We start from the raw sequence: 27,844 nt of genomic DNA on the forward strand, positions 1-27,844 counted from the left end.
TTGATCCCGTGCTCCCCGGGATCATGGCCTGAGCCGAAATCCAGAGTCAGACGCCTAACCCACCGAGCCACCCCGGCGCCCCTAGTATTTGCTATATTTAGTGTGGTTCCCCCCCCATGTCAGTTTACCGATGGCATGAGAACGTCACGGCTGTGAGACAGGACACCGAGTGTAGGCAGAATCCCAGCGGAAAGTAAGAGAATGTGTCACTGCCCTGTCTGTTTTCCTGTCCTCTTGTTAGTCCTGCCTTACTTCCCAATCTCACCCCAGCCACCAAGAGTCCTTGTGTGCCAGCTTCCCCAGCCGGCTGTGAGGGCAGACACCCCTAATTAATTATGGCACCGCTCTCACCGAACCCACATCAGCTGCAGAATCTTCCCCAAGACATCTCCAGGGAGCTTCTCTCCAGGGACCAGAGAAGGCACTCCCTGGTCGCGAACCTCTCCCTGGTTGATCCATTGTTCAGCCTGCACTGTGGGTGCACCTCTCAAGCTGTCTTCAAAAGATCTCCTCTCCTCTCCCTTCTGCCCATGGTTAAATGTTCAAAATTCCTCTTCCCGACCTATTTCTTCGCCTAAGACATTGAGAAGCTTTGTACAATAACCAAAGTTTTGTGCAGTGCTTAGCAGGGAGGCTGCTTAGAAAACAGGAAATGGGGTTCTTTTCTAACATCAGGGTGTCTTAGGGCCCTGGAGGACCCACACCATTGTAATAGTTTCAAGCCTACTTAAAAAAAGTTTTTTCATGTGTATTTACTTTTGAGAGAGAGGAGGAGAGCGAGAAGGAGAGAGAGGCATGAGCAGGGGAGGGGCGGAGAGAGGGGGAGACAGAATCGGAAGCAGGCTCCAGGCTCTGGGCTGTCAGCACAGAGCCCAACGCGGGGCTCGAACCCCCACTAACCGCGAGCTGAAGTCGGACGCTTCACCGACTGAGCCACCTAGGGGCCCCTCAAGCCTACTTGAGAGCAGACTCTGTCGGGAGCTCCTTTTACTAAAGAAACCAAAAATATTCAAAGATGCTTGTTAAATACAGAGAGGAAGACCTTATTCCAGGGGAGCACTGTGAGACGTGGAGGTACCATTGCAGTGGGGTCTTGCAGAGGGAGAAAGATTGGACTCAACTCTGAATGTATCGCGGGCAAGCGGGAAGTGACAGCCAAGGAGCAGGGTGGGGGTCAGGGGACAGAAAATTACTGAGCGGAACCGTGCAGGCTGAGCGGGGGGAGTCTCACTAAACCAAGCTAACAGGACTCTTGCTGAAGGCAGGCCAAGGGGGTCAGACGTGCCCTGGAGGATGCTGGCAAGTGAGGAACCCCGTCAGGTACTGAGGGTGATCAGACGTGTGGAGGGTGGGGGATTCTAGCTAAGATTGGACGCTGCAGACGTGAACGTCTCAGCTCAAAAGTCAAGCGTCGGTGAAAAGTTCAGAGGCGCCTGGGAGTTTGGCGAAGGAGAGAACCTTTGTCCAGTAGGATGCTTGTTAAGTAAGGAGAACTCAACAAATGTTAACTAGAACTGTAAATACATCTCTCGTGTTATTTAAGGGGAAGTCCAGAAGGATGTGGCCCACGATACAGTGACGTCATTGAGATCCCGGCTCCTTCCGTCCTGCCCCCCCCCCCCCCCCCCCCCCCCCCCCGCACTCCCAGCTCTTGGCTCCTTTTCACAGTCTCGTCTCTCAAGGTCTCAGGACGGTGGCTGAAGTGTATCCCCACATGACCTATCCCCGAATGGCAGTGTCTAAAGCAGAAGAGAGTGAAGGAGGAAAGGGGGCTTTTTCTCCTCTGGCCTCTTATTAGGGAGGACAACCCATCCCAGAAGCTACCCGCACATTTCCCTTTGTAGCTCACTGGTCATAAGTAGGCCACATGTCCATACTCTGGACCAGTCACTGGCCCAAATGCCATATTGGTCCTGGATTAACAAGGATTCACTCCCCAGGGCTGGCTCACGAAACTGGAACTTTCTTCCAGGAGGGAGATTGAATGGCCTTAGAAAAGGCAAATTATTATGTCTGGCACAGTCTAAAAAAATATACTGTACCTGCCATGATGTGAAAAGTGGAGGCTAACAATTTAACTGAGTCAAACGTAAGGCCACATTACTGTGAAGTTTTCCATTAGCTATGTAGTGGGAAGCTCTGGGGGTCCAAATTCTGGGGTGGGGGATCCCCTCGGTCTGTGTCTTTCCAAGCTCCAGATTCCGTTTGCACCCCCCCCCCCCCGGTGGCTTTTGTTTCCTCCGGATGAAATATCAGCCGGGACACTTCCTGCTGTCAGAGTGAGGGCCAACACTGGGGGTGTCGGGAGGCACTTTCCACCTCCCAGTCCCAAGTCAGGGACACCAGCATTCCCTGCCTGGCCTCAGTCTCCCCTCCAGGTCCCCCTGCCACCCAGTTCTCCCAGGAGGTCAGGCCCTCTCTGCCTTTGAGATGAGGGCCAGCATAAGGAAGGAAGCTGTAGTGGAGACGGGATGACCATAGTTCAGTGTGCTTTGTTTTATTTCACAGCAACTTCTGAGATTAGAATAGCTCTCTCTGGGGGGGCTCCGTTGGTGAAGCATCCGACTCTTGATTTCAGCTCAGGTCATAATCTCGCGGTTTGTGAGATTGAGCCCCTTGTCTGGCTCTGCTCTGAAAGCACAGAACCTGCTTGGGATTGTCTCTCCCTCTCTCTCTGCCCCTTGCCTGCTTGCACGCTCTCTCTCTCTCTCCCTCTCTCCGAATAAATAAGCTTAAAATGAAAAACTATCTCTGTTAACAATGAAATGTTTTTCCTTCGTGAAGTTAAAATAATGAAGAGACTGCAGTTAGAGGGAAAAAACATTCTCATCACCCAGAGACAACTGCTATGCCTTAGTAATTTTTTGCCAAACTTCTTTTTTAACTGGCTTTTTAAATAATGTTTTTTACACTGTGGCCGTACTGTATTACTTTTTATGCTGCCATTTTCTTTCAAGACTATGCTTTAAGCTCTTTATACAAGCTTTTAATGGCTTCACAATATTTTATCGTGTGGCTGGGCACAAAAATGTGTTTCACCACATCTCTGTTGTTGGACATTTGGGCTCTTTCCACTTTTTTATTTTTAGAAATAATAATGTATACACTGGGTACCTAAATCTTTGCATTTTTTTTTTTACAGTTTTCTTAGAATAGATTACTTACAGGCAAATTAGCAAGGTGAAATTCATGAACATTGCTAAGAGTCTTAATTTTTATTCCCAAACTATTTTTCAGAAAATTTAAGCCGGTGGTTTGTTTATCCCATCTTAGCTAGCAAAGAAAATTATAGTATTTTACATCTTTGCTGATTAAAAGGGCAAAAATTCAATCTCCGTGTTTTAAATGGAATTCTCTTGCTCAGTGAACTAGAATATTTTTACACACGGTTGTTGGCTGTGCATCTAAAAATTGGAATTTTGTTTTTTTTTTTTTTAATTTTTTTTTTATTTTTGGGACCTCTAGAGAGAGACAGAGCATGAACGGGGGAGGGGCAGAGAGAGAGGGAGACACAGAATCGGAAGCAGGCTCCAGGCTCCGAGCCATCAGCCCAGAGCCTGACGCGGGGCTCGAACTCACGGACCGCGAGATCGTGACCTGGCTGAAGTCGGACGCTTAACCGACTGCGCCACCCAGGCGCCCCTAAAAATTGGAATTTTGATCTTCACCCCTAAACAGCCCCTGTCTGCAGTTCAGGGCTACCCCCACTCTTCTAGATGCTTCGGCCAAAATGTTGCTGTGATCCTTGGCATTTCCGTTTTCTGTCCCAGACCTGAGCCTTCGACCAGTCTGCAGCAAATCCTGCTGTCCCGTCCCCTCCGCTGCCACCTGGCCCAGGCGGCCCACCTCTTCTCTCAATCGCTACAGCTCCTGATTGTTTGCCTGCGGTCAGGCCTCAGCACGGCAGCCACAGTCATCCCGTTAAACTGCAACTCCAGCACACAAGAGCCCTCTGTGGCTCCCCGTTGCAGTCAGTGACAAAGTCAGAGGTTCAAATCCTGCAAGACCCTTCATGAATCAGACGACCTGCCACCCCTCAGACATCATTGTCTGCTACTCTCCATCATTGTCTTTTTGGCCCTTGAGTATACCAAGGCCATGCCTACCTCAGGGTCTTTGCTTTTACTGTCTCCTTCTGCAACATTCGCTTTCTTGTGTTTAAACAATCCAGCACAGCCTCAGGACCTTTGTACCTGCTGCTCTGTCTGCCTAACATGCTTTTTCCCCAGATACCTGCATGAGTTGGTTCCCTTGCTTCCTTTAGGCCTTTTCTGAAATGTCATTTTCTCAGTGAGACTTTCCTGGCCTTCTTTTTGAAACTTCCCATTCCTCCTGACACTGGCCTTACCCTTATCACTAACTGGTATATGATTTACTTATTTATGTTAATTGTTGTTGGCATTCCCACCAAAACTAATTTACAGTGAGGCAGGGATTTTTTTCTTTCCGATACGCCCCTGGATCCCAAGGATCTAGTGGCTGGGAATTTACTAGCAGCGCTAAGTATTTGAGTGAATGCATGTGAATTTCCTCTCCAGTGCATTGTCTACTCAGATCTTTTGCATTTGTTTGTTTGGGGTCCCCGTTAAAATTTTTTTCTATCATAAAATTAATACATGTTCATGATAAAAAAAAAATTGGGAATAGTCCAAAATTCACAGGGGAAAAAAATTACTGCTGTGATCCTAACTTTGAGAGAAAACCATTGTTAATTTTTTTTTGCTATTTTTATTGAATTTATTTTTTCAACTTACATCCCAGTTAGTTAGCATATAGTGCAATTTTTACTTTATTTCCTGGGAAGATTTTTTTTCTCTGCATAACTGTTCACAATTTTTTAAATGTTTATTTATTTTTGAGAGAGAGAGAGAGAGAGAAATAGAGCATGAGCAAGGGAGGGGTAGAGAGGGAGGGAGACACAGAATCCGAAGCAGGGTCCAGGCTCCGAGCTGTCAGCCCAGAGTCAGACGTGGGGCTCGAACTCACAAACCATGAGACCATGACCTGACTTGAAGTTGGACGCCCGACCGAACTGAACCACCCAGGTGCCCCTCATTTTGTCACTTTGAAGGCATCCCTTGGGGAGTTCAGGAGACGACTAAAATTCAGCTTCAAGTAATAGTTCTCTTTCAAAACATATTTAGAAATCTGTATTCTGGGGCGCCTGGGTGGCTCAGTCGGTTAAGCATCTGACTCTTGATTTCCTCTCAGGCCATGATCTCATGGTTTATGAGATCGAGCCCTGCGTGGGGCTCTGCAGGGACAGCGCGGAGCCTGCTTGGGATCCTCTCTCTCTGCTCCTCCCCCGCTCGCTCGTGCCTTCTCTCTCAAAACCAAACTTTAAAAGTTCTGTATTCTGTTTGCTTCAAGTGCTTTTTTGAAAAAAAAAAAATGTTTATTTTTAGAGAGAGAGGGTGCGAGCTGGGGGAGGGACAGAGAGAGAGGAGAGAGAGAGAATCCCAAGCAGACGCCATGCTGTCAGCGTGGAGCCGGACGTGGGGCTCAGTCCCACAGACCATGAGATGATAACACGACTGAGCCCAAATCCAGAGCCGGACGCTTAACTGACCGAGCCACCCAGGCGCCTCTTGTGCTTTTCGAGATGTTTTAATTTCTCTTTGTGGAGTTTGTCAAAGAGAGGCCACTTGGTGTTGTGGGAAGTAACAGGCTCTGGACCGAGATGTGTTTTCGGCGTGGACTTTGTCACTTGTCACCGAGAGACCTCGGGCCCGTCCCTCAACTTCTGCATCTCATCTTGTGCCTTAGTCACTTGTGCGTTAATTCTGTCCGCTTTGTGGTAAGAGTGAGATGAGATGACCAATGAGTGACCGAGAAGGACAGACGGCACATTCTCGACAAGTAGACACGAGCCTCTCCACTTCAGTTTAGACAGGTAAGGACGAGACTTAGCCCACGTCCGGAAATGATAATTGGAACAGTGTTTATTCAGCGTGTATTTAAATAGCGAGAGGAGGGGCTGGCATCCCTTTTGCTTCCGTGGATGTTGAGACCTTCCGTTCTCTTACCTGGTTTGTTGAAGTTTTGTGTGTCCATTTCTCCAAAAGACTATACTTTCAGGTAATAGACGCCCCCCTCCAACCTCTGCTCTTAAATCCTTGTGGTTTTGTGGGGTGTGTCATATATCAGTGGATTCTTTAAATATTTTCATAAATCTCTCACTGGGCTGCATTTGTCCTTTCTTCCTTTCACTGTGGCTGGAGATGTGGCCGCCACCTGTCACTTAGCTGGCATTATTGCGTGTGCTTTACGTTGTACCCGCTGCCTGGACCAACCCTTTGTGTCATTCTTAGATGCTTGTCACAGCATTATTTAAAGCAGTGAAAGATGGGTAACACCCTAAAAGAGTCAACATTCGTGCAAGGATTCTGTAAATTAAGATACTTGCCGGTAATAGAATATTTAGAAGGCATGCAAAAAAGATATTTATGAAGACTTTTAATGGTATGGAAAATAACTATAATAATGACAATTATATTCATGGCAAGATTCCCAGGATGAAATGAAAATAAGACACTCAAAATGCTAGGGAAACCTATGCTGACAAAAATTGCACCTGAGTAGACGGAATTAAGATTTTTATTTTCTATTCCTTTACCTATTTTTATTTTCTTTTTAAATTTCCCTGTGTTAACAAATTATTTTCTTGGAAAAAATAACGTGCAAAAAATTGAAGAAAGCCCGTCTTTTTAAGATGGACTCAGTTCACTTAGTTCTTCTCCAATTTCATCAATTAAAATAATATTCTTAAACCCTGCCTCAGGGTAGAATCCTCTGGTTTTGTTTTTGCTTTGCTTTCGGCGAAGGTCGACTTTAATGCCTACCCTGGAGGACACAGTAAAATTCAGAAGCTCCTATGTATTGATAACCTGTAGTGTGATAGCAAGGGTCTGGTGGCATGATTTATGACAACAGAAGCGTCGGGAAAAGCACAGACTGAGTCCCCGTTTATTAAGTGTGCTTTAGCTCAGCATTTTCCAGAATGTGTTGTGAGCCACACTAGTTCTTCAAGATTCGCTGTTTCTCTGGTCCAGTTAGAGGAATCCTTCGGTATGGTTTACTCACTTAGGGCACATGCGGGAAAGTGCTTGGATTAAGTGCCCAACTCTGGCAATTACTAGTTGGAATAGTTTGCTTAAACGTCCTAGGTCTTAGTTTTCCATGTCTATAAAATGGGAATAATACATGTGATGGTGGGACTCAAGCGAGATGATAAATAGAACTGCCTAGCACTTTTCTTGGTTTACACGTTACCTGCCGTTATCATTTTTTTAATATCCTCCAATCTCCTATACGTGCAGCGTCTTGAGGAGAGTGTGTTACAGAATCTGAGGAATCCTGAGGTCAGGAGCCTATTTAAGCAGCCTGTCCGCAGAATGTAACACCGGCTGCCCTCCCGTGGAGCTGGTGTTCTGGGGAACATACACTGGAGACATAGCTCAGGATAATTCTGTGGGAACAAACTGTAAAAGCCCAAGGCCACCTTAGCCACGTTCAGAACAAGTGCCAACGTGTCATGAGCGAAAGTGGCAGAGTCAGTTGGTGCGAACGGACACTGGTGCAGCCGCTCTGGAAAACAGTCTGGAGGTTCCTCGAAAAATGAAAAAGGGAACTAGTCTATGGCCCAGCAGTTGCACGACTAGGTATTTCTCCAAAGGATGCAGTAATGCTGATTTCAAGGGGCACCTGCACCCCAATGTTCATAGCACCACTGTCAACTACAGCAAATTATGCAAAGAGCCCAAATGTCCATCGATGGATGAATGGGTAAAGGAGATGTGGGATACATACACAATGGAATACTACTCGGCAACCAAAAAGAATGAAATCTTGCCATTTGCAACAACGTGGATGGAGCTGGAGTGTATGATGCTAAGCGAAATAAGCCAGTCCGAGAAAGACAAATATATGACTTCACTCATATGTGGAATTGAAGAAACAAAACAGGTGAACATAGGGGGAGGAAAGGAAAAATAAGATAAAAACAGAGAGGGAGGCAAACCATCCGAGACTCTTAATGATGGAGCACAGTGGGGGGTTGCTGGAGGGGAGGTGGGTGGGGGGATGGGCTGGATGGGTGACGGGCACGGAGGAGGGCACTCGTTGGGATGAGCCCTGGGTGTCATAAGGAAGTGATGAATCCCTGGGTTCGACTCCTGAAACCCGTACTACCCCGTATGTTAACTAATTTGAATTTGAATTTTAAAAAGTGGCCGAGTAAGGAACTCGGAAATTCTGAAAAAAAAAAAAAAAAAAAAAAAAAAAAAAAAAAAAAAAAACTGGTCAGAAGCGTCCAACTTTTTGGAAGTCTGGAAGTTAAGCAGAAATCTGTAGAACCCATGGGGGCATTTATTCAAGAAAAAGAGTTGAATCTCAGTAAGAACAGCAAGCTCTGTCGTGTTTTAACTTACCATAGCCCCATTTCCCACTTCCCATCTCAGCACTAGCCTGGAAAATATCAGCCCGTGTTCCTAGTGCTGGAGGGAGCAGTCCAGACCTCATTTACAAAGAATCGTTATTTAAATCTGCTTTCTCCCCGGAAGAAGACTGGCTGGGATGCCTTATCTTTATTTTACTTGACTTGGAACTTTCCCATTGCTACCTGGGGTGTGATCAAAATCATTTATAGGCAGATGTTGTAGTCGTGGCTGGATGAAGCAATAGAAAATGGAGTGAATAATAAAGATTAACCCAGAGTCTTGGGTGGAAGTGCTGGACAGTGAAATGCTTTGGGAATGAGGGCTTTGGAAAGCTCCTACATGTTCCTGGGACTCTGGAAGGCCACACGCGCTTCCAGAGCTGTGCACATGCTCGAGGAGGACACGAGAAGGTCCTAAAACTCTTAGGACCTTCAGAGTCTGCACTAGCAGGAAGTGAAGGCTCAGGGAGCATCGTCAACTGCATGGCTGGGTGTTGGAGCTGTGCTTCAACACACACACGGGGGCCCGTCTGCAGAGATGGAGAGTTTTTTTCAGTCCAAGAGTGTAAGGAAATATTTTCCAGTCGTTAGCTGACCACTAAACTAATGGGACAGAGATTTCATGCCCACACATGACGAACGATAGACTTTACAGAATTCGTTCAGAGGAGTTGTGAAACAGACAACTAAAGCAGTAACAAAAACAAACCTTAAGATGGTGAAAAGGGTCTGATTTCCAGTGTTGCCACAACATAATATTTAGTGTCCTGTTTTCCACAAAAATTAGCAAGGATCGTGAGGAAATAAGAACGTAGAGCCCCTACACAGGAAAATAACGTAATCAATAAGAACTGTTCCAAGGAAGCCAACAGATTGGGATTTCTAGGTAAAGGCTTGATTTATTTACTTATTTATTTATTGTAACATTTATTTATTTTTGAGACAGAGAGAGACAGAGCATGAACGGGGGAGGGGCAGAGAGAGAGGGAGACACAGAATCAGAAGCAGGCTCCAGGCTCTGAGCCATCAGCCCAGAGCCTGATGCGGGGCTCGAACTCACGGACTGCGAGATCGTGACCTGAGCTGAAGTCGGATGCTCAACCGACTGAGCCACCCAGGCGCCCCAAGTAAAGGCTTGATTTAAATCCAGCCTTTAAAATATGTTCAGAGAACTAAAGAAGACCACACCTAAAGAACTACAAGGAAGTATGAATATCATCACCAAACAGAAGTATGTTTCACCAAAGAGCATATCAGTAAAGAGAAATTATAACAATGAACCAAGTAAAATTATGGAGTTGTGTATTAAATATAAAAATTCACTAAAGGGGTTCAACATTGAATTTGAGTAAGTAGAAAAAAGAAACCATGAATTTGAACATAGGTCAGTTAAGATTATCTGGTCTGAGGAATAGGAAGAGGAAAAAAATGAAGAAAAATGAACAGAGCCTCCGAGACCTGTGGGGTGCCATCAGGTGTATCAGCGTACTCATATAATGAGAGCCCCAGAAGGAGACAAGGGAGAGAAAATGGTAGAAAGAATATTTGAAGATCTGGGGCACCTGGGTGACTCAGTCAGTTGTGTCCGACTTTGGCTCAGGTCATGAATTTGTGGTGCATGAGTTCGAGCCCCGTGTCGGGCTCAGTGCTGACAGCTCAGCGCCTGGAGCCTGTTTCAGATCTGTGTTTCCCTCTCTCTCTGCCCCTCCCCTGCTCGCTCTCTGTCTCTCAAAAATAAGTAAACATTTAAAAAATTAAAAAAAAAGAATATTTGAAGGTCTGATTGTCAACAGTCTTCCAAATTTGATGAAAATTTTTTTTTCAAATTTTTATTTAAATTCTAGTTAGTTAATGTATAGTGTAATACTGGTTTCAGCAGTAGAATTTAAATGGTTCATTACTTACATGGAACATCCACTACTCATCCCAACAAGTGCCCTCCTTAATGCCTATCACTCATTTAGGCCATCCTCCACCCACCTCCCTCTATCAACTCTGTTCTCTGTCATTAAGAGTCTCTTATGGTTTGCTTCCCAATCACTCTTTTTTTCCCTTACCCTGTATTCACCTGTTTTGTTTCTTAAATTCCACATGAGTGAAATTATATGGGATGTCTTTCTCTGCCTGATTTATTTTGCTTAGCGTAGTACACTCTAGCTCCATCCACATCATTGCAAATTGCAAGGTTTCATTTCTTTTGATGGCTGAGAAATATTCCATTATATATATATGTGTGTGTGTGTGTGTGTGTATATGTATATACCAATATATTCCACAGTTTCCATACAACTTGATGAAACCGTTAATCTACACATATAAGAAGCTCAAAAACTCTAAATAATATAAATTCAAAGAGATACACCTTAGGTTAATCAAACTGTCAAAGGTTTAAGATGAAGAGGGTCTTGAAAAGAGAAAAGTGACTCATCATATGCAAGGAGTCCTCAATATTAACAGACAGTTTGATCACAAACCATGGAGGCTTAAAGGCAGTGAGATGAAATATTCAAAGTGCTGAAAAAAACATGCTGTCAACCAAGCATTCTATATCCAGCAAAACTATCCTTAAAAAATGAAGGAGAAATCAAGATAGTCCCAGATAAACAAAAATTGAGTTTGTTCCCAGCAGAACTACCCTTCAGGAAACACTAAACGGAGTCATTCAGAGTGAAATGAAAAGGGACGGCTGGGTGGCTCAGTCGGTCAAGCGTCCAACTCCTGGTTTCAGCTCAGGTCATGATCTCATAGTTTGTGAGTTTGAGCCCCCCCATTGGGCTCTGCATTGATGGTGCAGAGCCTGCTTGGGATTCTCTCTCTCTCCCTCTCTCTCTGATCCTCCCTGGCTTGTGCGATCTCTCTCTTTCTCTCACAAAATAAAACAAACAAGAACAAAACAAAACAAAGTGCAATGAAAAGATGCTAGACAATAACTCCAGTCTACGTGAAGAAATAAAGAACACCAGCAAAGGTAACTATATAATGGAATACAAAGTGTAGTGTAAATATATTTTGTTTGTATCTTTTTATTCCATCTGTACTAAAATACAACTACACAAACCCATTATTATAAATCTTTGTTGGTAGACACACAGTGTTTAAAGAAATAATTTGTGGTAATAACAACGTGAAAGCATGAAGGGGCAAGTGTATGAGCAAAGGTTTTGTATATTTAAAATTAAATTGGTATTAATCTAAGCTAGACTGTTGTAAATTAAGATTTTAATTATAATACCTAGGGAAACCACTAAGAAGTTGCTTAAAAATATATAGGAAGCAATGTTATCTTGATGATAGTCAGACCTCCAGGATCCTGTAAGTCTTCTTTAACATACGAAAATTCCTTTAGAGACTTTCTTTATCTCTATCTTCCTAACTTAAAAGTATATAATCACTCACTTCTCACAATTGCAGTGCAACTCTTTCCTCCCATGGGTCCTGTCCCCACGCTTTACTCAAAACACCTTTTTGCACCAAAAAAAAAAGTATATGTGAAAAGAAATGATAAAAAAAGTAATTATAGTACACTAGGAAACTCTCTTTAACAAAACGAATGCAGTAATGGAGGAATTGAAGAACAAAAAAAGATATAAGAGATATGGAAAACAAATATTAAAATGGCAGAAGTAAGTCATATCTTGTCATAGTTATATTAAATAGAAATGGATTAAACTCTGCAGTTAAAAGGAAAATATTGGCAGAATGCCTAAAAGATATGATCCTCCTATCTTCTGCCTCCTGCTTTCTATTCAAAGACATAAATAGATTGAAAGTGAAAGGGTCAGTCCAGCAAGAAGATTTAACACTTGTAAACATTTATTCATCTAATAATAGAGACTCTAGATACATGAAACAAAAACGGGCATAACTGAAGGGACAAAGAGGCAATTGAACAATAATAGTGGAGACTTCAGTACTCTCTTTCAATAATGGGTAGAACAACTAGACAGAATTAGAAAGTGAACTGAAGACTTGAACAACACCATAAAACAACCACACCTTCGAGGCATATATAGAACACTCCACCCAACAATAGCAGAATACGTATTTTTCTCATTGTCTATGGAACATTTTCTGAGATACACCACATATTGGACAAAAAACAAATTTCAATAAGTTTAAATGTATTTAAATCATACAAGTATGTTCTGGGACCACAACAGAATAAAATTAAAAATCAATAAAGGAGGAAATTTGGAGAATTCACAAATACAGAAAAATAAAAAAATATACTCCTAAATAACGAACATTGGAAAATAGTTTGATATGAATGAAAATGAAAGCCCAACATACTAAAACTTATAGGATGCAGTGAAGACAGTGCTCAGATGGAATTTTAGAACTGTAATACCTATATTTAAAAAAAGAGAAGAGGGGCGCCTGGGTGGCTCAGTCAGTTGAGCCTCCAACTTCGGCTCAGGTCACGATCTCATGGTTTGTGAGTTTGAGCCCCACGTCGGGCTCTGTGCTGACAGCTCAGAGCCTGGAACCTGCTTCGGATTCTACGTCTCCTTCTCTCTCTGACCTTGCCCCACTTGAGCTCTGTCTCTCTCTGTCTCTCAAAGATAAATAAATGTAAAAAAAATTTTTTTAATAAAATAAAAAAAGAAGAAAGATCTCAAGTCAGTAGCGTAAATTTCCTATCTAAGAAAATAGACAAAGAGGAGCCAACTGAACACAAAGCAAACAGAATGGAAATAAGTGAAATAGAGGATAGAAAAATAATAGAGAAAATCAACAAAAAATTTGTTCTTTGAAATGATCGATAAAGTTGTAAAGACTTTAGTTACAATGACCAAGAGAAAAAGAGGGAAGACTCAAATTTCTAAAACTGGGAATGACCTTATAGAAAGAGGATTATGGGGCAGTACTATGAACAATTGTATGCCACCAAATTAGAAAATCTTGGTGAAATGGATAAATTCCTGGGAACACGCAAACTATAAAACTAACTTAAGAACAAATAGAAAATCCAGCTAGCCTTATAACAGACAGCATTTGGTAGTAATCAAAAATCAGAATCTTTGAATAAAGAAAAATTAAGGATCAGATAGCTTCACTGATGAATTCTACCGAACCTTTAAAGGAGAACTTACACAGTCCTCTCAAACTCTTTGAAAAATGTAAGAGGAGGAAATACTTCCCAACTCATTCTTTGGGATCAATATATCCTAATATGAAAGCTAGACAAAAACATCACCAGAAAAGCAAAATACAGACTAATAACTCTTGATGAATATAGATGCAGAAATCCTCAAGAAAATACTAAAACCTGAATCTGTATAAAAAGAATCATGTATGACAACCAAGTGAAATTTGCTAAAAGACTACAAGTTTGGTTCAACATAAGAAAACCAATTAATGTAATATGCCATATTAATAGAATAAAGAAAAAATGTCTCACAGTCATGTCAGTAAACGCGGAAACATCATTTGCCAAAACCCATACTTGCTCATTATAAAAAACATTCAGCTTACTAAAAGCACAAAAGAACTTCCTCAACCTGGTAAGAGGCATCTATAAAAAACCAAAGCTAACATGGTACTTAATGGTGAAAGATCACACGTTTTCCTCCTAAAATTAGGAACAGAAAAGGATATCTGCTCTTATCACTTTCTTATTAAGATTTTATTTTTAAGTAATCTCTATGCCCGGTGTGGGGCTGAAACTCACAACCCCATGATCAAGAGTCACAATATCTACCCGCTGAGCTCTTACCGCTTCTGTTGAGCATTTTCTGGAGATCAGGGCATTTGGGAAAGCAAAAATAAATAAATAAGTAAATAAATAAATAAATAAATATTAAAGAAGTAAGCAAGTAAATAAATGGCATCCAGATTGGAAAGGAAGATGTAAACTTTGTTTGTGGATGACATGATCTTATATAGAGAAACCTCCACAGAATCTACAGAAAAAGCTCTTAGCATAGTTGTATAGTACAAGTTGTATGGTACCATACGATGCATATTAAAACGTCCTTTGTGCTTTTGTACACTAGCAATGAACATTCCGAAAATGCATTTTAAAAAACAATTCCATTTAGGGGCGCCTGGGTGGCTGAGTCGGTTGAGCGTCCGACTTCGGCTCAGGTCATGATCTCACGGTTTGTGAGTTGAGCCCCGTGTTGGGCTCTGTGCTGACAGCTCAGAGCGTGGATGGAGCCTGCTTCAGATTCTGCGTCTCCCTCCCTCTCTGCCCCTCCCCAGGTCACACGCCGTCTCTCTCTCAAAAATAAATAAACATGAGGAAGTATAAGATGGCATACTGCACACTACAAAACGTTGAAAAAATTAAAGTATACCTAAGTAAATAGAAAGGCGTTCTATATTCACGGATTGGTATACAATATTGTTAAGATGGTAATAGTTACCAAATCGATCTACAGGTTAAAGGCATCCCGTATACAAAAATCCAGTTGCCTCTTTGGCAGAAATGGAGAAACTGATCTTAAAACATATGTGTCGAAAAGTGAAAATTTGACTTATTTGCCGGTTTCACTTTACATGGAAAACCCAAAAGGCTGCACCAAAAAACTGCTAGAAGTGATACATGAATTCGGCAAAGTTGCAGGATATAAAATCAATGTACAGAACTCGATTGCATTTCTATACATCAATAGTGAAGAAACAGAAAGAGAAATCAAGAAATGGATCCCATTTATAATTGCACCAAGAAGCATAAAATACCTAGGAATAAGCCTAACCAAAGATGTAAACTATCTGTATGTGTAAAACTATAGAAAAAGTTATGAAAGAAATTGAAGAAGACGCAAAGAAATGGAAAAGCATTCCATGCTCATGAATTGGAAGAACAAATATTGTTAAAATATCAATACTACCCAAAGAAATCTACACATTCAATGCAATTCCAATCAAAATTGCACTGGCATTCTTCTCAGAGGTAAAACAAACGACCCTAAAATTTGTATGGAACCACAAAAGACCCCAGATAGCCAAAGTAATGTTGAAAAGAAAACCAAAGTGGGAGGCATCACAGTCCTGGATTTAGCCTGTACTACAAAACTGTATCATCAAGACAGTATGGTATTGACACAAAAATAGACACATAGACCAAGGGAATAGAATTGAGGACCCAGAACTGGACCCACAAATGTATGGCCAACTCATCCTTGACAAACGGTGCTGGGGTAACTGGACAGCAACATGCAGAAGAATGAAACTGGACCACTTTCTTACACCATACACAAAAATAAATTCAAAATGGATGAAAGACCTAAATCTGAGACAGGATACCATCAAAACCTTAAGAGGAGAAAGCAGGCAACAACCTCTTTGACCTCAGCTGCAGCAACTTCTTACTTGACATGTCTCTGAAGGTAAGGGGGGAAAAAAAAGAACTATTGGGACCTCATCAAGATAACAAGCTTCTGCACAGCAAAGGGAACAATGAACAAAACTGAAAGGCAACAATGGAATGGGAGAAGATATTTGCAAATGACATATCAGATGAAGCGTTAGTATCCAAAATCTATAAAGAGCTTATCAAATGCAACACCTGAGAAACAAATAATCCAGTGAAGAAATGGTCAAAATACATGAATAGACACTTTTCCAAAGAAGACATCCAGATGACCAACGGGCACATGAAAAGATGTTCAACATCACTCATCATCAGGGAAATACAAATCAAAACTACAATGAGATACCACCTCACAACTGTCAGAACGGCTAAAATTAACAACTCTGGAAACAGCAGATGTTGGCGAAGATGCGGAGAAAGGGGAACCTTTTCGCACTGTTGGTGGCAATGCAAATCAGTGCAGCCACTATGGAAAACAGTATGGAGGTATCTCAAAAAACTAAAAATAGAATTACTCTACGACCCAGCAATTGCACTACTAGGTGTTTATCCAAAGGATACAAAAATGCTGATTCAGAGGGGCACATGCACCCCAATGTTTATAGCAGCACTATCAACAATAGCCAAAGTATGGAAAGAGCCCAAATGTCCATCAACTGACGAATGGATAAAGCCGATGTAGTTTATATATACAATGGAGTATTACTCAGCAATCCAGAAGAACGAAACCTTGCCATTTGTGCCGATGTGGATGGAACTAGAGTGTATTATGCTAAGCAAAATAAGTCAGTCAGAGAAAGACAGGTATCATATGATTTCACTCGTATGTGGAGTTTAAGAAACGAAAGAGACGGCAATACGGGAAGGGAGGGAAAAATAAGATAAAAACGGAGGCAAACCATAAGAGACTCTTAAATACAGAGAACAAACTGAGGATTGCTGGAGGGGAGGTGGGTGGGGGAATAGTCTAGATGGGGGATGGGCATTAAGGAAGGCACTTGTTGGGATGAGCACTGGGTGTCGTAAGGAAGTGATGAATCACTGGGTTCTACTCCTGAAACCAACACTACCCTGTATGTCAATGAACTTGTATTTAATTAAATAAATTTGAAAAAACAAAAAACACTCAGCTATTTATTTATTATTCCTTTTTAAGAATTTGAGAGTGGTTGACACATAATGTTATATATTAGTTTACTGATGTGCGGCACAGTGATTTGACAGATTTATACCATATGCTGTACTCACCTCAAGTGTAGGGGCTCCCGTCATCTTACGATGCTGTTTCAATATCGTTGACTATATTCCTTGCGCTGTGCCTTTTATTCTCGTGACTTACTCATTCCATAACTGGAATCCTGTGTCTCCCCCTCTCCCTTTCACCCATTTTGCTACCCCCTACATTAAATATTTTTAATAGAAAATAAAAAGTGTCAGTAAAGTGTGGAGAAATGGAGCCCTCGTAAATTGTTGGCACGATGTAAAATCGTGCAGGGGCTATCCAAAACAGTTTGACCGTTCCTCAAAACCTTAAACTTACAGTATGACTCAACGATTCTACTCCTAGGTATATACCAAAGAGAACTGAAAACACATGTTCACAGAAAAATGTGTACACGGGTGTTCATAATAGCATTATTCTTAATAGGCAAAAAGTGGAAACATCCAGATGCTTATCGGCTGCTGAATGGATAGACAAAATGTGGGCTATGCATATGAGGAAATACTATTCCAGCCTTGATGAGAACAAAGCACTGACCCACACCATGGGCAAACTTTGAAAACATTGGGCTAAGTGAAACAGATTGGTCACAAGAAACCACATCTGGTATGATTCCGTTTATTTAAATAATCCAGAATTAGCAAATCCATAGAGACAGAAAGTACTGAGTGTTTGCCTAGGGATTGGGGAAAGGGTTGTGCAGGGGGAGGGGAGGTCAGGAGTGACTGCTGACAGGTACGGGGTTTCTTTTTGGGGTCTTGAGATTCTCTGGATGTAGAGGTGTGGTTGTACAACGTTGTGAGGGTACTCCATGAACTCTATACCTTAAGATGGTGAGTTTATGTTGTGTGAACTATATCTCAATAAAAGTATTGTAAAAAATAATCAGACGAGCATGATGGTTAATTTTATGTGTCAACTTGACTCGTCATGGGGTGCCTGGGTGTCTGGTTAAACATTTAAACATTTACTTCTGCGTGTGTGTTGGTGAGGGTGTTTCCAGAAGAGATTAACAGCAGTGGAGTGAGTAACGTGCATTGCCCTGCCCTACGTAGTTTGGGCAACATCCAATCCAAGGAGGACGTGAATAGAACAGGAGGATGAAGGTAGGATTTGTCCCCTCTGCTTGACTGCTAGAGTGGACATCAACCTTCTGGCCTCAGGGTTGCAGGTGCTCAGGCCTTCAGACACAGACTGGAACCTATGCCATCAACTCTGCGGGGCTCAAGCCCTCCCACTATATTGCCAGCCTTCCCGGGTCTCTAGGTTACAGAGAGCAGATTGTAAGACGTCTTAAACTCCATAATTGTGTGAGCTAAGGCCTTATAATAAAATTTTGTATAGATACGAATATTGACCTCATAGATTCTCTTTTTCTGGAGACCCTGATGAATGCGGCCAGAACAAAGAAAAGAAATCAGCAGCGGCCATATAGTATTTATTTTCTGCTCCCAATTATTTCTGAATCAATAGTGCAATCTTAGGGCAAGCCTTGCAATTAATTCCTTCATCCGGCCTGCATTTACTGCACTCACACTAGCTTCTAGTGCCTCTAGTGTAGACAGAAATGAGGCTTGGGCTCCCCCTGGAGGGGCTCACTGCTTGGCAGGTGAGACAGACATAAGTTGGGTCTCGCGGCCTCCAGGGCGGTGCTCTTGTTGACAGAGACCGGCTTTGCTTGGGTGGGGAGGGCTTTGGGAATGAGGAGTAGGGGCATTTTCACCAGGAGTGGGCAGTCTGAAGGCATGTGAGTGGTGTGGTTGGGGTCCACGCAGCCGTGGCTGAGGGCCCACTGGGAAAACATCATCCTGACCTCAGATGCCAGGCTGGGGTTTGAACTATAACTTAATGCTAAGTTGAAGGTTATATGGCTTTAAGAACATTAACAGATACGGCGTTCTGAAAACATAATGGGGTTTGTTTATTAAGATAGTATGTATTATTCTAGGCCTCCGTACTTGGTTTGGGTAAACATTGGTGAGTAAAAGAGGCATCATCCTTTTTGGTGGCAGCATGATGTATGATGGGGAACATGAATAATATGTTTCAGTAACCCATTCTTTTTTATTTTTTTAATTTTTTAACGTTTATTTATTTTTGAGACCGAGAGAGACAGAGCATGAGCGGGGGAGGGTCAGAGAGAGAGGGAGACACAGAATCCGAAGCAGGCTCCAGGCTCCAGGCTGTCAGCACAGAGCCCGACGCGGGGCTCGAACTCACGGACCGCAAGATCATGACCTGAGCTGAAGTCGGACGCTTAACCGACTGAGCCACCCAGGCGCCCCTCAGTAACCGATTCTTATTAGAATGGTTAAGTAGCTAGGGGACGTATTGTGATGAAATGCTATTAAATCACTCAAAGTCATGTTTGTTGGTAATTTTTTTTTTAACTTTTTACGTTTATTTACTTTTGAGAGAGAGAGAGAGAGAGAGAGAGAGAGAGTGAGAGCGCAGAGGAGGGGCAGACACAGAATCCAAAGAAGGCTCCAGGCTCTGGGCTGTCAGCACAGAGCCCGACGTGGGGCTTGAACTCACGAACCATGAGATCATGACCTTAGCCAAAGTCAGACGCTCAACCAACTGAGCCACCTGGGCGCCCCTTTGTTTGTTGGTAATTTTGACAGGAGATGTTTAAGATGTAAGTGACAGAGCAGGTTACTGAGAAGCACTGATAAAAAGAAATGACTGCCGAGAATTATATCACTTGTTTCCTTTTGGTGGAAACATAAATCATGTTCATCATCTTTTCTATACTTTTCTATAATTTTTTAAGTAGGAAACTAGTTTCTATAACACGTTAGTTAAAAAAAAATCCGTTAACTCACTGAGAATACTCCTAAAAAAGCTAGACCTTTGGATCTATACTACAATACTCTTCAAGAATTTTCACATGGCTGGTTTGAAGGATGGAAAGTACTGTCTTTGCACTTTTGAATTTTTGTACTTTCCTGTAAAAATAAGAATAAGATCTCCTCTCCTCTCTCAGCATGGTTAGCTGTTTGTGATGCTGGAGGAACCAGCAGGTGATCCGCATTTCTGCACACCCACCGTTGAGAGTGACCACGTTATCCAAGAAAATTGATCTGCGGGTTTCCCTCACTCCAGATGGCATTTTGACAATAAAGATAAAACATCCACACCGTCACGGCACACATCCTGCTCAATTAGACTCCCCCATCTCACCCCGGATCTGTTGAAGGGGCTGCTTTATTTTTAGATTTTTCACTTTGAATTTGAGGAGTGCCTTATTTTATTTTATTTTTTTAAATCAAGCTATAGGCCTGAGTGGTGTTTTATTGTGTCGTAGCTTTTGGAAACTTGGCATCTTTGGCACCTGCAGAAGCCAGTTGGGAGCCCCCTGTGGTTTATCTGACACTGTGGGAAGAGGGAGGGTAGAGTACATGTGTCAGCCCATGGTCAAGACTCCGACCCCTTTGGAGATGGCCGCTTCTGGGCCACTGTGTAAAAAGCCTGGGTGACTGCCAATGGGCAGGAAAATAGCAAATATGAACACTCGTGGCACCTAAAATTACTTCCACAATGTTAGTGGTTTGTGAAGGGGGAAGGACTAACATTTATTGAGCTCCTGCTAAGCGCCAGGCACATTGCGTGTGGACGCTCATTTAACCATCACGGTGGCCCTGCAAGGTGTTTTTATTCCCACTCTATAGAAGGTGAAGTTGAAGCTGAGAAAATAAGGAATTTACCCACCTCGTAAGTGGCAGAGCTGAGATTTGAACCTCCATTGTTTCAATTCTAAAACCCTGTGTTTTCTTCTTATCCAGACTGTGCTTTATGTATATGAAATCTTAGTTAATCCAACTGGCTTTCTTACCCAATGGTACTTTTATTGTGGGAAAAGGGAACATGAAAACCATTGTGTCGCTAACTGGGGAAGGCTGCCTGGTTTCTGCCTTAAGTGGATGTGGTCACACTCCATCAATGTTTGTTGAATGAATGAATGATATACTTCAAAGCATAACCCATAAAAATGGCACAAATGTTGCTTCTTGTTTGTTATACTCATATACGTACGTATGTATGTATGCATGCATACGTGTATTTAATTTTGTTGTTGTGATAACACTTCACATGAGAGCTAAATTTTAAACAAATTTTTAAGTGTATAATATACTACTGGTGACTCTAGGTTCAATGTTGCATAAAGAACCCCAGAGTTTATTCTTCTGCCATAAATAAATTTTATGCCCCTCGATTATATCTCCCCGTTTCTCTCCTCTCCCAGCCCCTGGCAACCACCATTCAGTCTACTCTTTGAGTCTGTGGATTTGACAATTTTAGATACCTTGTAAGTCAAATCAGTCAGGATCTATCTTTTTATGACTGGCGTGATTCACTTAGCATACTGTCCTCAAGGTTTATCCAGACTGTCACATATTACAGAATTTCCTTTTTTTTTTTAAAGGTTAGTATCCAAAATACATAAAGAACACATACCACTCAACACTGCCAAAACAAATAATCCAGTTAAAAAATGGACAGAAGACATGAATAGACGTTTTTCTGGAGAAGATGTACAGGTGGCCAACAGGCACCTGAAAAGATGCTCAGTATCACTCATCATCAGGGAAATTCCCATCAAAACCACAATGAGATACCACCTCATACCGCTCAGAATGGCTGAAATCAACAACACAGGAAACAATAAACGTTGACAAGGACGTGGAGAAAGGGGAACTCATACAGTGTAACTGTTGGTGGGAATGCAAACTGGTGCAGCCCCTCTGGAAAACAGAATGGAGGTTCCTCAAAAAGTTAAAAATAGAACTACCCTGTGATCCAGCGATTGCACTACTAGGTATTTACCCCAAGAATCCAAAAATACCGATTCGAAGGGATGTATGCACCCCGATGTTTATGGCCGCATTATCCACAATAGTCAAATTATGGAAAGACCCCAAGCGTCCATTGACTAATGAATGGACAAGGTCGATGTGGTATATGATATATATACATACACACACATATAATGGAATATTGGAATATTACACATAAAAGAATGACGTCTTGCCATTTGCAGTGATGTGGATGGAGCTAGACAGTATGATGCTAGGTGAAATAAGTCAGAGAAAGACAAATACCTTATGATCTCACTCGTGTGTGGAATTTAAGAAAAAACAAATGAACACAGAGGGGTGAAAAAAAAAAGAGAGGCAAACCAAGAAACAGACTCTTAACTATAGAGAACAACCTGATGTCGCCAGAAGGGAGGTGGGTGAGGGGGATGGGTGAATGAGGTGATGGGGACCAAGGAGTGTACTTGTGATCAGCCCCGGCTGTTGTATGGAAGTGATGATCCACCTGAAACTAATATTATAATACATGTTCACCAACTGGAATTTAAATAAGAATTTGCAGAAAAAAAAGTCTGAATAGTATTCCATTGTACTTATATACTACATTTTAGTTCCTCATTCATCACTTGGTACACATTTATGTTGTTACTGCCTCTTGGCTACTGTGAATAGTGTTGCAGTGAACAGGAGAGTGTTAACATCTCTTTGCGATTCTGCTTTCAATTCTTTTGGATCAGTGCCCAGCGGTGGGATTGCTGGGTCATATGGTAATTCTGGTTTCAACTTTTTGAGGAACCTCCATACTGTTTTCCATAGCAGCTATGCTGTTCTGCGTTCCTACCAGCAGTGGCCAGAGGTTGAAATTTCTCCGACTCATCACCAGTCTTGTTTTTTGCTTTAGTGTAACGGCCATAGTGACAGTTGTGAAATGGTATCCCGTTGTAGTTTTGGTTTGCATTTACCTCATGTTTAGTGATGTTGAGTATTTTTTCCTATATCTTGTGGACATTTGTATGCCTTCTATGGAGAAATGCCTACTCAAGTCCTTTGCCCATTTGATAATAGGGTTATTAGGGGGGCGCCTCGGTGGCTCAGTTGGTTAAGTGTCTGACTTTGGCTCAGGTCATGATCTCACGGCTCGTGAGTTTGAGCCCCGTGTCGGACTCTGTGCTGACAGCTCAGAGCCTGGAGCCTGTTTCAGATTCTGTCTCCCTTTCTCTCTGCCCCTCCTTTGCTCACACTCTGTCTGTCTGTCTCTCTCTTTCTCTCTCTGTCTCTCAAAAATAAACAGTAAAAAACTTTAAAAAAGAAATAAAATTGGGTTATTAGAGTTTTTTTTTTAAACGATTGAGTTGTAGAAACTCCTTATATATTTTGGAGACGAGCCCCTTATCAAAAATATATAGTTTGTGATATTTTCTCCCATTCTGTGGGTTCTCCCTTTTCACTTTGTTGATTATTTGCTGTGCAGAAGCTTTTTATTTTTAATGTACTCCCAATTGTTTATTCTTACTTTTGTTGCCTGTGCTTTTGGTGCCATATCCAACATATCATCTTAAAGATTGCTGTTAAGAAGTTTTCCCCTATGTTTTCTTCTACAATCTATGAGTTTTATGTTTATGTCTACAATCCCTTTTGAGTTGATTTTTGTGTATGGTGTAAGATAAAGGTCCAATTCCATTCTTTTCCATATAAATATCTAGTTTTCCTAACATAATTTTTTTAAGAGACTATCCTTTTCCAATCTCCATCTATTGAGATATCATAGATGTGTACTCTTGTCCTTGTCAAAGATCAGTGGATCATATGTATGGAATTACTTCTGGGTTCTCTATTCTGTTCTATCGTCTTTATGTCTGTCTTTATGCTAGTAAATTCTAGCTTTGTTCTTATTTCTCGAGATTGATTTGGCTGTTTGTGGTTTCATATGAATATTAAAATTGTTTTTTCTAAAATTATTTCATATGAATATTAAAATTGTAAAAACTGCCAGTGGGATTTTCCTAGGAATTTTATGGAGTCTGTAGATTGCTTTAGATAGTAAGGACATTTTGATAATAATGTCTACCAATCCATGAAACAGATGCTTTTCCATTTGTATCGTGTTCTATTTCTTTCATTCCGTGTTTTGTAGTTTTCAGGATACAAGTCTTCCACCTTCTTAGTTAATTTTATCCTAAATATTTTATTCGTTTTGGTACTGTTGTAAATGGGATTATTTCTCGAATTTCCTTTTCAGATAGTTCATTATTAGGGTATAGAATCACAACCGATTCTTGTATATTGATTTTGTATTCTTTAACTGTACTGGATTTATTAGTTCTAAAGGTTATTTTTACTATATAACCATAAAACTGTAGTTTACAAAACTTAAAATCTGTAAAACTTCGTTTTTTTTTTAGATATATTTAAGAGCATGTCATCTGCAAACAGGGACAGTTTTCTTTTTTTTCAGTTTTGATGCTTTTTATTTCTTTTTCTTGCCTAATTGCTTTGTCTAGAATCACCACTACTCTGTTGAATACAAGTGGTGATGGGGGGTATCTTTGCCTTGCTCTTGATCTTAGAGAAAAAGCTTTCAGTACCCCCCACCCCCCGCTTTATGTATGTATGTATCTTTTATTGAAGTATAGTTGTCACACAGTGTTTCATGTGTACAACATAGTAATTCAACTTTATATATTATGCTACGTTTACAGGTATAGCTACTATCTGTCATCATACAATGCTATTATAATACCATCGACTATATTCTCTATGCTGTATCTTTCATCCTCATGAGTTATTTATTCCATAACTGGAAACCTATGCTTCTCACTCTCCTTCACTCCTTTTTGCCTGTCACCCACCTGTGGCAACCATGAGTTTGTTCTCTGTATTTATTGGTCTGTTTCTGCTTTTGTTTGTTTTGTTTTGTTTTTTAGATTCCACATATAAGTGAAATCATACGATACTTGTCTTTCTCTGTCTGACTTATTTCACTTAGCATAATACCTACTGAATATTATGAGGATGATGTTAGCTGTAGGCTTGTCATGTATGACTTTTATTACATTGAGGTAGTTTACTTCTGTTCCTAGTTTGTTTATCAGAGCGTTTATTATGAAAGAGTGTTGAATATTGTCAGATGCTTTTTCTCCATCTATTGAGATATCATGTGATTTTTATCTCTCATTCTGTTAATCTGAAGTATCACAGTAGTTGATTTGTTTATGTTAATCAATTCTTATGTCTCAGAAATAAAACCACTTGGTCATGGTGTATGATCCCTTTATTGTGCTGTTGTATTTACTGTGCTATAGTGTTTTGTTGAGGATTTTTTCATCCATATTCGTCAGGGATATTGGCCTGGAGTTTTCTTGTGGTGTCTTTGTCTGGCTATGGTATCAGGGTAATGCATGACTCATAAAATGAATTTGGAAGTGTTTCTTCCATTTCAGCTTTTTTGAAGATTTTGAGAAGGATTGGTGTTAATTGTTCTTTAAATGCTTGGTAGAATTGACCATTGAGGGGCATGGCTCAGTAGGTTAAGGGTCCAACTTAGCTCAAGTCATGATCTCACGGCTCATGGGTTCAAGCCCCACATTAGGCTCTGTCTCAACAGCTCAGAGCCTGGAGCCTGCTTCAAATTCTGTGTCTCCCTCTCTCTCTGGCTCACAGCACTTGTGCTGTCTCTCTCTCTCTCTCTCAAAAAAAAAAAAAAATTCAAAAAATAAAAAAAAAGGAATTGACCATTGAAATCATCTGGTCCTGGGCTTTTCTTTGTTTGGAGGTTTTGATTATTGATTCAGTCTCCATATTAGTTATAGATTCTGTCGATTTTCTATTTTTTCATGACTTACTCTTGGTAGGTTGTATGTTACCAGAAATTTATCCCTGTCTTCTAAGTTTATCCAGTTTGTTGATGTATGATTATTCCTGCTGGTCTCTTACGATCTTTTTATTTCTGTGGCATAAGGTGTTATGTCTCTTCTTTCATTTGTGGTTTGTTTTGTTTTTTTAATTTTTTTTTAATGTTTATTTTTTTATTTTTGAGACAGGGAGAGACAGAGCAAGAACAGGGGAGGGTCAGAGAGAGGGAGACACAGAATCGGAAGCAGGCTCCAGGCTCTGAGCTGTCAGCACAGAGCCCGACGCGGGGCTCGAACTCACGGACCACGAGATCGTGACCTGAGCCAAAGTCGGACGCTTAACCGACTGAGCCACCCAGGCGCCCCTCATTTGTGGGTTTTTAATCTGACACTTCTCTCTTTTTTCATACTTAGTGTAGCTAAAGGTTTGCCAATTTTGTTTATGTTTTCAAAAAACCAATTTTAGTTTCATTGTTTTTTTTCCTGTTTTGATCTATGCTTAATTTCATTTATTTCTGCTGTAATATTTGTTGTTTCCTTCCTTCTCTTAAATTTGGGCTTCATTTATTCTTCTTTGTCTTGCAACTTGAGATGTAAAATTAGGTTTTTACTTCAGAGTTTTCTTCCTTTTTAATGTAGGTGCTTATTACTATGAACCTCAGTCTTAGTACTACTTTTGCTGCCTCCCATAAGTTTTGATATATTTTCATATTTGTCTCGAGGTATTTTCTAATTTCCTTTTTGATTTCTTCTTTAACCCAGTGATTGCTCACAAATATATTGTTTAATATCCACAGACTGGTGAATTTTCCAGCTTTCCTTCTGCTATTAATTTCTAGTTTTCCATTTTTGTCAGAAAAAATACTTAATATGCTTTCAGTCTTCTTAAATTCGTTAGGACTTGTTTTATGACTTAACATGGGATCTATCCTGGAGAAAGTTCTCTGTGTGCTTGGAAAGAATCTGTATTCTGCTGCCGCTGGGTAGAACATTCAGTTTATGTCTGGTAGGTCCATTTGTCTACAGTGTTACTCGAGTCTTCTATTTCCTTAATGCTCTTTGGTCTCAATTTTCTGTCCATAATTGAAAGTGGAGTGTTGGAGTCTCCTACAATTATTAGACGGCTGCCTATTTCTTTCTTCACTTCTGCCAATGTTTGCTTTCCGTGTTTAGGTGCTCTGATGTTGGGTGTGTATATATTTATAATTGTGTTTTCCTTGTGGATGGACTGTTTTATCATTGTATAGTGTTTAATCTTTATCTTTTGTGACAGTCTTTGACTTAAAGTTCATTTTGTCTAAGCACAGCCACTCCTGATTTCTTCTGGTTATCTTTTATATGGAATATATTTACCCATTTCTTCACTTTTAGCCTAAATGTGTCCTTAAGTGTAAAGTGAGTTTCCTATAGGCAGCATATAATTGTGTTTTTTTTTAATTATTCTAACTGAAATAGGTCAGAGAAAGACAAATACCATATGATTTCACTCATACGTGGAATTTAAGAACAAAACAGATGAACATAGGGGAAGGGGGGTAATAAGGAGAGGGAAACAAACCACAAGAGACTCTTAACAAGAGAGAACAAACTGAGGGTTGATGGAGGGAGATGGGTGGGGGATGGGCTAGATGGGTGGGGGGCATTAAGGAGGACACTTGTGATGAGCAGTGAGTGGGTGTTGTATGTAAGTGACGAATCACTGAATTCTACTCCTGAAACCAATACTCTACTGTAGGGTAACTAAAATTTAAACTAAAAAATTTAAAAAATCATTCAGCTCCTGTGTATCTTTTGATTGGTGAGTTTAATCTATTTACACTTAAAATACCTATTGATAGGAAAGTATTTATTATTGAAAGTTTGTTGGTTTTCTGTCAGTCTGGCAATTCATTTACCTGTCTTCCTCTCTTGCTGTCTTCCTTTGTGTTGTGTTGATTTTTTTGCATTGATCTGCTTTGATTCTCCTTATCTGTTGTGTAACTTCTGTAGGTATTTGTGTGTGATGTAGTTACCCTGGGGACCAGACAAACTATTTCACAATTACAACAGCGTTATAAGCAAACGACTTAAGCTCAAGTGCACATCAAAAATGCTATACTTTAATTTATCCCTCTCCATGCTTTATGTTATTGTGGTCACAGTCTGTATCTCTTCATACTGTTTACCTTTTAAGATGTTTTTTCATTATAGTTGTCTTTA

At 41.0% G+C, this 27,844-nt stretch overlaps 1 protein-coding gene across 10 annotated transcripts in view; it reads left to right on the forward strand.

Annotated features, from left to right (window-relative positions):
* The window catches only part of STK32B (serine/threonine kinase 32B), a 404,839-nt gene that overhangs the window by 20,254 nt on the left and 356,741 nt on the right, over positions 1-27,844 (forward strand). The window contains exon 1 of one of the 10 annotated variants that reach the window (XM_042936924.1): positions 17,564-17,583. The exons of the other annotated variants lie outside the window; for them this stretch is intronic. The gene's annotated coding sequence lies outside the window, so the exon portion shown is untranslated. Of the gene's footprint in view, positions 1-17,563; positions 17,584-27,844 lie in introns of those variants that run through there. 10 annotated transcript variants of the gene reach the window in all.

This window comes from Panthera leo, chromosome B1 (genome assembly GCF_018350215.1).
Source record: "Panthera leo isolate Ple1 chromosome B1, P.leo_Ple1_pat1.1, whole genome shotgun sequence".
Taxonomy (NCBI): domain Eukaryota; kingdom Metazoa; phylum Chordata; class Mammalia; order Carnivora; family Felidae; genus Panthera; species Panthera leo.